Source organism: Andrena cerasifolii, chromosome 14 (genome assembly GCF_050908995.1).
Source record: "Andrena cerasifolii isolate SP2316 chromosome 14, iyAndCera1_principal, whole genome shotgun sequence".
Lineage (NCBI taxonomy): Eukaryota > Metazoa > Arthropoda > Insecta > Hymenoptera > Andrenidae > Andrena > Andrena cerasifolii.
The window spans coordinates 9297061-9309119 of NC_135131.1; positions in this window are offsets into that span (position 1 = coordinate 9297061).

The window sequence follows — 12059 nt, forward strand, 5'->3', positions numbered from 1 at the left end:
CTACGCCTACGACAGACCGGTTTACCATGGGGAAAACAACCTGGACCCGATGCTTCCGTGGATCCAGGAGACGGGTAGCTTTCCTCGTACCTGGCTGGACCATCCCGACGCGCTGATGAGGATTTTCGGCACTTGATTGGGCAGCTGCGACGATACCGATACGGAGATGCTTCGGAGATTGATCTTTGCAATTGTCCACGTCACTGTTGGCTCAGTAGTCATGGTCGATGCGTAGATTTCAAGGATTTTTGGTGTTCGTGGACAGTTTCGTTCATAGGATAGAGTGAGCAGAAAGGAGTCTTGGTACTGAGCATTATATTTGACAACGATTAGGTACATTTTCTTGAGATCATCGAGTAAATTGGAACTGTATAAGAAGATGCTAGCGATAGTCTTTTAACTCAACATCTGCAGCTCCGATTCGTGAGAGTATTTAAACAAACTTCGATCCAAAGTCTGATAGTCGAAGCGTGGATCTACCTGTCTGGTCAATTTCGTATGGTTCTACTTAAACGATACAGGCGTAGTCTACTTGGAAACAAGGATCTCCATGGTACATGTTTCTAAACATTTCCCTGTAAGTAAAGTCACGAGTGACACCTCTGCTTTCAACCTCCGCAGCGATATTCAGTAGTAAAGCCTCTAGCATCGAGCGAAGATCCTTTCCGCAGGAATTGTAGCACAGTGAAACCGGCTTTCGCCCAGAACCTTTATGAACGAAGTGGGTGTGGTCTAGCCAGCGGCCAATCAGAAAGCGCCACTTTCCACCCTCATTGGCCAGGACGTAAATCGATTTATCACTCAACCCGTCCGCGGCCGACAGGGGAAACACGCCCTTAAGGTCGTCCTGCTTAAGGTCGACTCTCCTTGGACGCGTCCCGTGACGCTCAACACCGCCAATTCTACTCGGGGAGGGGTGGTGGCAGCGTCGGTGGCGTCGATGGTGGGTGACGAAGCCGGTGGCGGGGGTGGCTCGCGTCGAACGAAGACGTAAAGGGTGTCGAAACTCGTGATCTCCGGCGGCGAGTCTCCCGATAGTGTCGGAGGGAATTTTTTCGAAAGACTCCTGAGCCCTGTGGTCGGATCCACGTTCGAAATTGAGCCAGTTTTCGGAAACGAGGCTTTTCCTTCGCCTACCTCAACCCAGTTCTCTCTCTATCCACCCATTCATCCACCGCCACGGCTCCTTTCCCCATCCTGGCCACCGTATGTCTCCTCGTCTCCATGATCCCTCTTCTTTGAGCTTGTTGTCTTCTTCGGATGGAAACCTTGACAGAGGACTTGGAACGTCTTGGGGTGGAAGTCTCATTTTTTATGACGACTGAAGATCCAACTTGCTTGATGTTTAAGTAACGATATTTGCACTCGTGTGATTTGGTAGACGATGTTGTAGTTATTCCTCTCAAGCTTTGGTAATTCTGTAGCTTGTTCAAGGGATGAAGTAGCGTGTATTATGTATGCAATAATCTTTATTTAATTTGCCTTTATTGTAGTGTATTTTGGGAAAGGACTCCCAGGACAGCGATCACTTTACTCGTACACAGTTTGTTAGCTTCTGTTTTCGGATCAGGCACCTCTGCAGCTGACAAAAGGGGTTCCAAGTTTAGGCCTGATATTCTCAAGTTCGTGGTATAATACTTTGTGCCGAGATGGCAGACATCGCGAGGTATGAAGATTAAATAAGTGAAAAAGGAGCTCGTGCTCAGCTTGAGCGAGAATTCTGCTCTGAATCTCCTCTGTCGAATTTTCGAGCGAGGAAGTACCGTCACGCGCATTTAGCATCCGCATTTTGAAATGAAAAGCACCCCGATGCACGTACATTTATGCCTGCTCAACATTTGTCAGCGATAACTCGAAAGAAGCATAATACGAGAGTCGTGATAGTCTTCTATCGGCAAAAAAAAAAACTCGCGCATCTTCTGGCTGCAAAAGGAAACGAGGAGAATGCCAGAGGGAGAGAGAAAGAGAGAAGGACGGAGGTTTTGTGCACCGAGCTTTGTTTCAGTAAAATATCTCGGAGCTCCTGCGTTCATTTTCTCCACTAAGGAAAAGTATAAGAGCAGCCCCTTCATTTCCAACCCTCCCTTGTTTGCTACTTGTATCAAGAAATTATTGTACGCTTCGAGCTGCCCTGCTATAATGGGGGCATTCCGCGTCGAAAACATGAAATAATATCATTTTTTATCTACGTCCATTAACTCGCGCCAACAACACTTCCACGATTTACTGCTTTGAAAATTATCTATCCACTAAAAGACCCAGTCGTAACATAATTATCTTTAAGTTGAAAATGTCTCCTCCAACTTGCACCCCTATCATCGCCAGCGCAACTCCTTCGCAGATAGGCCTAGAAGAATTTTCTCGCCGGATTAGACAGCAGCAAAAAATCGGTAAAAATCCCAGGGAAATCGAAGGTTCCGTCTCCGGGGAAGGTAGTAATCAGGCGTTCGTCGCGCGAGAACGCTCGCCGATCGTGTAACCCGCGTCTCCATTCACGCGAGGGTTTCCCACGGCGTTAAGTAGCGCGGGGGCTTGAAAATCCCGCGGATCCCTCAAATTGCAATTACTCTCGTCGCGCGGGGAATTTCGAAGGACACGAAAAAAATGCTGGAGCTCGAGACCTCCGCCGGTGGAGTGCGGGCGATCTCGAAAGGGTGGCCGCGTTGACAGGGCTCTCCGCGACAGTCCCAGATTAAGTCCTCGCCAGCTCCTTAACTTAACGGATTATCGTGCTACGAAATTCACCGCATTGTGCTTACCACGGACGGCGCGGGGGCACGTATCAGCCGCAAACAGAAGCGCAAATATCTCTTAATCGGGCCAGATCGCGGCTCTCCGCGGGTTTAAGCCTCCTCCAGCAGGATTCCAGGCGTGGCGACCGTGGCACACGCTTCCACCTCGAGCCTTTCGCGAATATACGGGATTTTCCTCCCCTCCCCCCTCTCTTGGAGGGGCGGCAAGCGATAATTTGCAATATTTACATGACGGTCGGAGAAACCGGCGACACGGGAATGATAACCTTCTTCCAGCCTCTTCAGAGGAGCTCTCGCAGCCGCTGACATGTCTGCAGATTGTGAGATTGCCGCTCGTTAATGCCTGTAAATTCACGCGAAACTTTGTCAGGCGAATGTTCTTGCGAAATGTACGAAGTAATGGAGCGATGGAGCAACGGAGGTGCGGGATTTTCCGTCGAAAATAGGTTGATGTTGGTGTTAGACACCTACGCTGCACTTATTAGAGGCTTCTCTCAAGTTCTAGACATGTTAAAAGCAGGTTGTTCAAGGTTTCGCTATGCGACAGTCTTATCAAACACACGAGGCACAGGAGTGGTAGATTCGCGAGCTTTTCCGATCGGTGCACGAATTATTGCAGACATTGTTCTTGGGGTAACGGAGACTTTTATACTTCCGAAGATGCAGAACGAATAATTTGGAAATTCCTTTTGGATATAATGTCTCGGTTATTAATCGCTTTCATTTTTATTCTACTTTCGCTAGTTCTACTTGACTCTGTTCTGTGTCTTCTTCGATCCGCTCTGATTTCCTTGAACTGCGCTACATGATTGGAAAGTAACGCAATTATTTTTAAATAATCACATTCATGTGTACCTTGAAACGAAGCGAATCGCAGAGAATCGTACGAATATTCTTTCGTTCACGCACGCACCAGGAATGGATGGAATTTCAGCGGCTGGCGTGCTAACGAGCATTTATTTCACGGCTCCTGCTATTTACAATTAGTCGATGCGCTATGCACCGATCCTAGTCGCGGGTAACTAGACCTCTAACTACTCCTCGTTCCCACGGGTTCGTGTATTTCACCCACGATCACGTTGCCTCCGCGCACGACCTATCAATTCATCCAATTTCCTGTCCGGATCGTTTAACTTTCCTACCCATCCACGCCGCGACAGCAACAATGGAAGTTGACATCGAACAACGAGGATAAATCTTGGAACATGTCGCGGCGCTGCAATCCGAGGCACGTCGAGGAGTCTCCGCGACGCGATGCCGTGTAAATCGCGCTCAGAGTTTGCTGAAGAAGTAGCGGATCGATGCGTAATGCCCGTAAATGAATTTCTCGAGGCCGATTCTCTGGAAGAGGCCCACTTGCAAGGCATCGATAAACCGTGCCCTTCGTCGAGCAGCCGTTCGCCGGCTGCGAACACGAGCGAAAGGACCTCATCGCTCCGGCAATCCTCTTTTCGCGAACATTTTCGCCGAGTCCTGCAAAATTGTTAATCCGAAGCTTTTCCAATTACACGGCCCGTCCTCGATCTCAGCCCGCTCCTTCAACCTTACTCTGCCCTCCCCCTCTCCTCTTTCCTCCAACATCCCCCGCCCCCGTTTCTCTATCTCTCTTTCAGCTCTTTGTAAGCGAAAATACTCAATTCGGACGTTAAATTCAATTACAGCATTCCTGATTAATCCTAAGTATCCTTTTCCGAAGGAAGGACGACTCTTCTCTCCGTCGAGTCTCACCCCCCCCCCCACCCCCTTCGCCGCCAACCCTCCGGCGCGAGGTTCCTTCGAGAACGAGCTGGATCTCTTTCGGCTTAAGCTCGTCCTTAAGTTGAATAACTGTTGCGAACGATATGACGCCATTAAAATCTGCTGATCCTGATCCTGGCGCCGCGATGGACGACGAATCTGCACGCCACTCGGATTAGTATTGCTGGACAGAGAAGCCTCCACATCGCCACTTTCGATTAACCATTCGAATGCTGGGAATGGACCGAGTGGTAAGTGTTATTACGAATACAGCGTCGAACGGAACGAAGTGCTTTCAGCTTTCTCGATTGAGACTTGTCGCGTTGGTTGAAATCGGAGGAGGGTTGGTTACTCGCACGTTTCTTCAAGTAAATTCAGAGGAATTACTAATCGTGCAAGCTATTGTGATTTTTCTTCTTTTCTAATCTCTGTAAGTATATAGTCTAGCGCCTCGGTGAAGGTAATAATGATTTTAAGCTTCATGAACAAATCTGTGAGTCACTGTGCGTTTCGAGGAGAGGTGGTTAGCTTCTGGCTTGTAATTTCATGGGCCTGTGGACCAAATTTTGAGGTATTCCGCGTCGGTGAAACGCAAAACGCGGTGCAGGGTATTTTATGCGAGATGTGGTTTCCATTGCTCCAGTATTATGCTTCCATGTTCGTATTTATTGAAGGAGCACGGATTTCGAGAAGTCGCGACACCCACAACGACTCGCGATTAGTTCTCTTCCAGTTCGCCTCGCTTCCCGCAACTATGATGCATTGAAAACTCAATTAGCGAGCATGAGATTGCGTCAGGGTGATCTCGCGTCAATGCAAGGTGAATTAGCGACGTGTATGTGCGCCAAGTGGAGACAATTTTCGCTCGAGTCGCGTTGAAAGTATCGCGTTTCATTTCTTACATCCAACGCACTTGTGTTTCTCCAGTATTCCACAAAAAACGATTCTAAATTGTGTGCCACGATTCTCTTCCGCGTACAATAGCTGGACAAATTTAGAAATTAAAGGAAAACCCGAATAAAACGGGGTCTGAAGTTGCTCTAGTCCCCTGCGATGAATAGGCTCAAGTTTCTTTATGAAATTAGATTGCTGCTTCTTCCTTTCTTCCAATCTTTCTTCGTCCGGTCAGAATTCGAGAATCTTAATTTCTTTATGCGCAGCATCCCCAAAAGCAAAGAAAGTATCACTCGCAGTCGGCTCTTCACAGATTTAAACAACCAGTGTGGAAAAGAGGTTTTCAAGTGTTTGGGAAAGCCATCAGGGTGAATTGAAATGTAACCACCGAAACCTTTTGTAGAACATATAACTACTTGACTTTATTACTCGTCTTTTGTTTAACCAAGAGATTCTTCCGCAACTGCAAACCATTCGCTTCTTCCTTCGCAAGTCTTAGAAAATCCCGATTGGCGTCGGGTCTCGTCGATTCTTTTCTACGCCACACCAAGCCCTTTGTCTCTTCCAGCTTTTAATATCCCAATTTATTAACGATTAAGCTGTGTTTCGTGGCATCCCAAGGGGAGGAGCTCGGACCACCCAGGGCTCGTCAGAAGGACGACAAGATAATTCCTGCCTCTCAAAAAAGTCATCCAGTCATCGCCTCTAACTGGTAGTCCTTCTCTTAATCCTCGTTCCATGAGCCCTCGAGTATCCACGGCCACTCGAGCTTCTCACAATGCTCCGGCCGGCGCCGTGGTATCTCATTCTAGTTCTCTGGATAGATGCGTTGCATTAAACGCGTCTAAATGACGCGCGGAAGTGCATTCTCGTCGGCGGAGCGAGGAACAGGGTGATCCCTGAAGAACCACAGCGAGAAAATACATCCGCTTAACTCTGCACAGCCGGGTCTCAAGCTCCGCTGCATTTCTGCTGAAAGTTTCTTCGCATTCCCCGTCCACATTCGACCAGACGCATCTGGGACAATCAAGTCGAACTTCACTGTTCAATTTATTCTCGCACCTCGCATAATTTTTAAGGGCAGTGAAACTCCGAGGATATTGGAGAAAAGAATCAGCCTCTGAAGTCGATTTCAGCGAAGCTTGGGTAAATTGTTAACGCTTCAAATATTCAGAAGTGGTTCCTTCTCAATTTCGCTATAAGCTCGAGGAAGAATTGACGCTACAAGTGTACGCGTCAGAGCAGCGACCTAACTTCTACCATTATCTTGTTAATTTAAACACTCACCCAGCGGCAGAATTTCCTAGCGGCTCCTTAGAAAATCGTGCACCTTCACCCCAACCCCCTGAAAAATCCAAATCAAGAAACCATCTTGACGGGAATCGTTCTACAACTCTGGGAAGCATAAAACCTACCCTAATCGTAGCTGATTATTGTACCCATCGTTGTGTTATCATCGCGCACATACAGGGGGGGCTTGACTTCGAAAATCTAGTGTTTTTCCCAAAAACTCTGGTGAATTTCAAGGTTCCCGGGCCAGGCGACAGATGGCAGCATGCGTATAGTCGGTAATTTTGAACGTGCTGCCGTCTGCGCGCCGCGGATCGAACTGAACGCCGGTCAATTCTTTTCCACTCTCGTCCCGGGGCAGGGGGAGGGAAATAATGCAGCCTGAAATCCTCGCGAGCATGTGGCTCTCCATTTTGCGCGTCTGCTCTCGTCGCGTCGCGGCGAAGATCGCCGCCGCGACGCCCGTTCCACGGCTGTACAATACCCGCGCAAATTACACGCGCACCTTTTGTACCGCCGTGAAACGCTCGCAGGACACGCGTTGCCCGCGCCCCCCGCGACCGGAAGCGTTCTCTCCGCGGGGGTGAAAAAAAATCACGATTTGCATCCCTTCAATGTTCGACAAATGAATATCGTTCCCTGGACGATAAGTGACGGCTCTGTCTGGGCTTGGCCGCGTCTACGCTCACGGTCGGGGCAGGGATTTTTATAAAATCCCTGCAAAAAGGCGTCATTCGTTGATCATCGCTGGCGGGGCACCCTCCTACCCTTCTCCCTACTCCTGCAGCGCATCGATCGTCCATCATGCTCCCCTGGAATCATCGAGTTATTATAAACATTTTAGCGCACGCTTTTTCACCGAGGACGAACGCGAAATTGCTTTAATAGCTCGCTTTTAACATTCACGCGGACAGATGACCGTGCGCCGAATTTATTCGCGTTTTAAAATGGGAACACGCTGGAAGCAGCCGTTCGCTGGCGATGGGAAATTGTTTTAAAGTTTACTGCATCGACGGTGTTCTCCCTCTGGTGGGGATGATTACGAATTCTTCTCGATTACGTGACACCTTCTGGTGGATAGTCATAGGGTATACTTAATTCGACTGTGACAAGCACATTTGAGCTTGTATTTGATGAATTTGTACGCGTTATTTCATACATCTTGAAATTCTAAAAACCTCTGTATCGTTACTACCGCGAGTAGGAGTAAGAATTTTCATTCCTCCTTTCGCACCCTCATTCTCCCACAATTTTACCCCAAGCAAACACTTCGGTGCACAATAGTTCCATCATTCAGCGGAGTACTCGTTAAAATATTCCAAGATCTGCAGGCAGCAATGTAAACGGTTGCTGCGAAATGAACATCAACATCGTCCCAACGATTTGGAGCGTCAGGAATGAAATTCGTTTGAGCGCCTTAGGTTTTACCCAACACAGAAGACGTTTCCATCGACTATTACGTAGAAAGATCGAGGTGAATCTAACTTCGTTCCCTTGACCCGCTCGTCTCTAAATCCGTGCCAGCTTCCGCTGGCGCATTTCCCTTTTATTTCTCAATAGAAAAACACGGCGCGGACGGTGGCGGCCGGTGAAATCGGACCGCGTTAATCCTTTGATCGGCGGAGCAGGGTCGCGGTTCCGCTGGCAGGCGGAATCGGCCCCGTTAGCGGGCCCGTCCGAGATGAATATTCCGCAGTTTCGTCAAAGTTCGAGGAAATCGCGCGCTGCCCTTAATGGTGCACCGGATACGGCTTCAAAAGGAATTACGTAATACGATTTTTTCGACGGCGGGCGATCGCGGGGTAACGCGACCGAACGACTATACGCCGGCGAAACGAGAGGAAGGGGTGGAGTGAGATCGAGGCCCCTCGTTAAATATTAAACTTTAAGGATCGCTTTTCCACGACGGAGCTCCGTCGACTTTGCACACCCACACAGGGCGGGCAAGACGCTCGGCCGTGCACAGAGAGAACAGGGACGTTTCGCGCGCGTACACGCCCGCCGCGCTTAACGCTTCCACACCGACGAGCGTCTTTCCTTCTCCCGTGCTCTGTCGTAACGACATCGCCCAGCGATCGTTGGAAACGAGACATTTGAGAGATTATGCCAATCCGGCGTGTAAACCACCCGGGGAGGAAATACTTATGAGTTCCATGCCGCGAGAATCTCGTGCTTCTTTTTGTCCCCGCCCTTGCTGACTCGTCGACACCCTGAAAGAGAAATTAACGCATTGACACCGCTGGCTGAAGGGTGTCGCGCGTAGTTTTGCAACATCTCCGTTCTCTGCTCTTATGGCTGTCGCGATGGGGATTCGCTTCTTGTAACTGATCCAAGTGCACTATAATATTGGGCAATCCTGCTACGGCTTTGGTACTTGTCGCAGCGCGCCACGAAATCGTCCTCTGACTCTCGTGGGAGGATGACGAGCGGCTTTCGCGTATGGTAGCAGCTGATTCGTCGATCAGGGAAACGGTGATGTAATATTGCAGGAATTTATTTTATTTTATTTTTATTGATAAACGGGGATAAGTCACCATTAGTGTAGGGGAGAGCGGGGACAAAAGTAACACTTTTTACACTTGGCCTAGCCTACAATTATCTTTTATAGATATAAAAATTAAATTATGCCTTAAGATACTATTTCTTGGTCTATCATTTCAGCCCAGATTCAGTCTTACGTGATAAGTAGTTAAAAAGTTATGGCAGTTTTCCGCAGTGACTGTCACTGTTACTTTTGTCCTGCAGGGGTAGGACGAAAGTAACGCTAATTATTTTGAGGAGAATTAAGTAGAAACACTTCATTCAACACAAAAAGGATTTTTTACTATAAAAAAACGATAGAAGAAACATTTGAATAAACGTATTTTAAGTAACGATACAAATTAATAAATTTTAAATAACGAATGGTGGAAAGCATAACCAGCTTCGAACATTTCTTTGGTATTGTGTATTTAGTTGAATGATAGGTATTAAATTTCACCTAATCCGAATTAAAATTATGACATACATAGTGAAGGTCACCCATGCTGCAGTCTTCGTGAGTCCTACCCTTAAAATCTAGACATTTGGGATGATTCTCTCTCAAACAGCTTTCACTGAAAGGATCCAATCGGACCAGACATAGACAATCATTGTCAACTGAAGAATTCCTGTCCTGTACGCTATTTTCCTCGTCCAAGTAACATGTTACTTTCGTCCCCGTAGCGACGTGTTACTTTTGTCCCCAGCCATGTTTTTCAGAATAGAACTGTTATACCGTACAAACTATACAAGACTTGGTACAATCAAATACAGGAACTTATGAAGACATTATCTAAGAACGCTCTAGCAAATAATTGCTTTAATATCTATACTTTAAATATGAATATTAACAAAAAAAAACAAAATAGGAGAAACTTACCTGAATGATCTAAATAACAAGTTTAGCTTGCCCAGGGTATACGATTCGTGTTACTGCTCAGCGTCACTCAGTACAATATAAGATACACTACACACATGTAACTGTGTAAAGCAAACGTTTTGGAAATGATTGTGGAAGGGTGGAGAAGGCGTGTTACTTTCATGACGCCGTTACGTTTGTCCCCGTTCTCCCCTACATAATTGATATTACAGTTCAGACGGACAGATCACAATTTCAGAAATTTCTGTTGCTCGAAGAGAGGAATTGTGGCTGCATCATGGATATTCGCGTTATGGAAAGTGAGCTGCGGTTTGTCTCAATTTTCCAATATTTATCCTTGATTCTTTCGAACCCATCTTTATGTCTTGCGAAATAAACTCTGTCTCTGGGCAGTGATTATGTCGGAAACGTCATTGGTGAACCACAGAATGCTCGAGTAGACAGAGGCTTGATCGAACTAATGACGACTGAAACGAGATTCCCGTTGCCGGAACAAAGTCCTGATTCGAATGTCGAATATTGAACCTGCGTCCTGGAATTTTTGCCAGCGCGTCGACGCGGGTATCCCCCTGGCCAACGGGAAACGAGAAAATCTCCCCTTCCTGGCCGCTGCTATTGCGAATTGGCCCGATTTGCCATCCGTGTCAAATCTCGGTCTGAGCACGTCCGGTATTGACCATAGATCGTCACGTGATTCGCTCATTATACGATCCAATTAAGGGCCGACTGCGATACGACAACAGCCGATAGTCCTTCCGTCCACTGTAATTGGCCCTATTCGGAGACAACGCGTTTCCATGGGCGCCTCCGGGCTCGAAACGGTCGAAATCATTCGACGCCCGATTCCTTGGCAGTCACGATTCCTCGCTTATTAAAGCTGTCCTCGTTTATGCGCGGATAATTCACCCTCTCGAAACCCGCTCGTCACTCGTAGCCACCGACATGGACGTGAGAATGACGACAGGAGCGCTGAGTGTCGGGAAACACGCGATGATTCATGGTAAATATATTCTTCCTGGCTCGGCTGGGAAGTATTGGGAATTCTTTTACTCGTAGGGGCTGTGATTTCGGTGGAAAATGTGCTCCGCTTTCTCAGAGATTCACTCCGCTTCTGGGTAACTACTCGAGGAAGACGAGAATGGAAGTTTCACTGATGCACCTGTATTTTCAAATATCCTGTTCATGGACAAAGCCTGCACCATAGTTTCACGGAGAGAACCCTTCGAAATACCTTGCGACAAACTACACGTGTACCCTCGTTGTTAGAACTCGAAGTAGTGCTCGCGATAGTAGTGTCTTATCTTAATAATATCTTCCAGCATTTAAGGCGCGTTACACCGCGAAGACGTCCCCTGTGATTTCCCCAATCATTCCTTCAACCACCATCGCGACATTTGTTACAAACTACCGACGGCAATCCACAACCACCCTCGCTACCCTCGTCACTTCCAATCACGTCCACCCCTCCGCCCAGACGAAAGAGGAATAAAGTAGAAAGAAGACGAAGAGACGCATTTACATCTCGTTTCATCGTTTCGCGGGCGATTCAACGAGGGAACGGGGGCGAGCAGCGTGGTCCTGGAGCCACGGTATTATTCTCATTGCGCCCATCGAACGCGCAGAACCGTGGCGGGCGTAAAAAGGAACCGGCCATAATGATTCGCGTAACGATTTCGGTTTATTTTCCCGCTGCGACACGTGGAAATATCTAATGGGGCGTCGCCAGCCCCCGAACGCCTCTCATTAACGCATCTCGTTCTTTTTCCTTCGGCATTTTAATTGCAGCAATGGGCCCGCGCGCGCCACCGTGCTAAGAAATAATTATGCTTGCCCCGGCAAGCAGGTACCAACACCCACGCGCCACCAACACCAAACGGAGAGGACATGCATATCTTCGCCGGTTGCGCCTTCGGACCTTCCTCCGCACCCAGGGGTGCACGGAACCCCCGAGGAGAGTTCGCCGAGCGACTCTGTGTTTGCGCGAC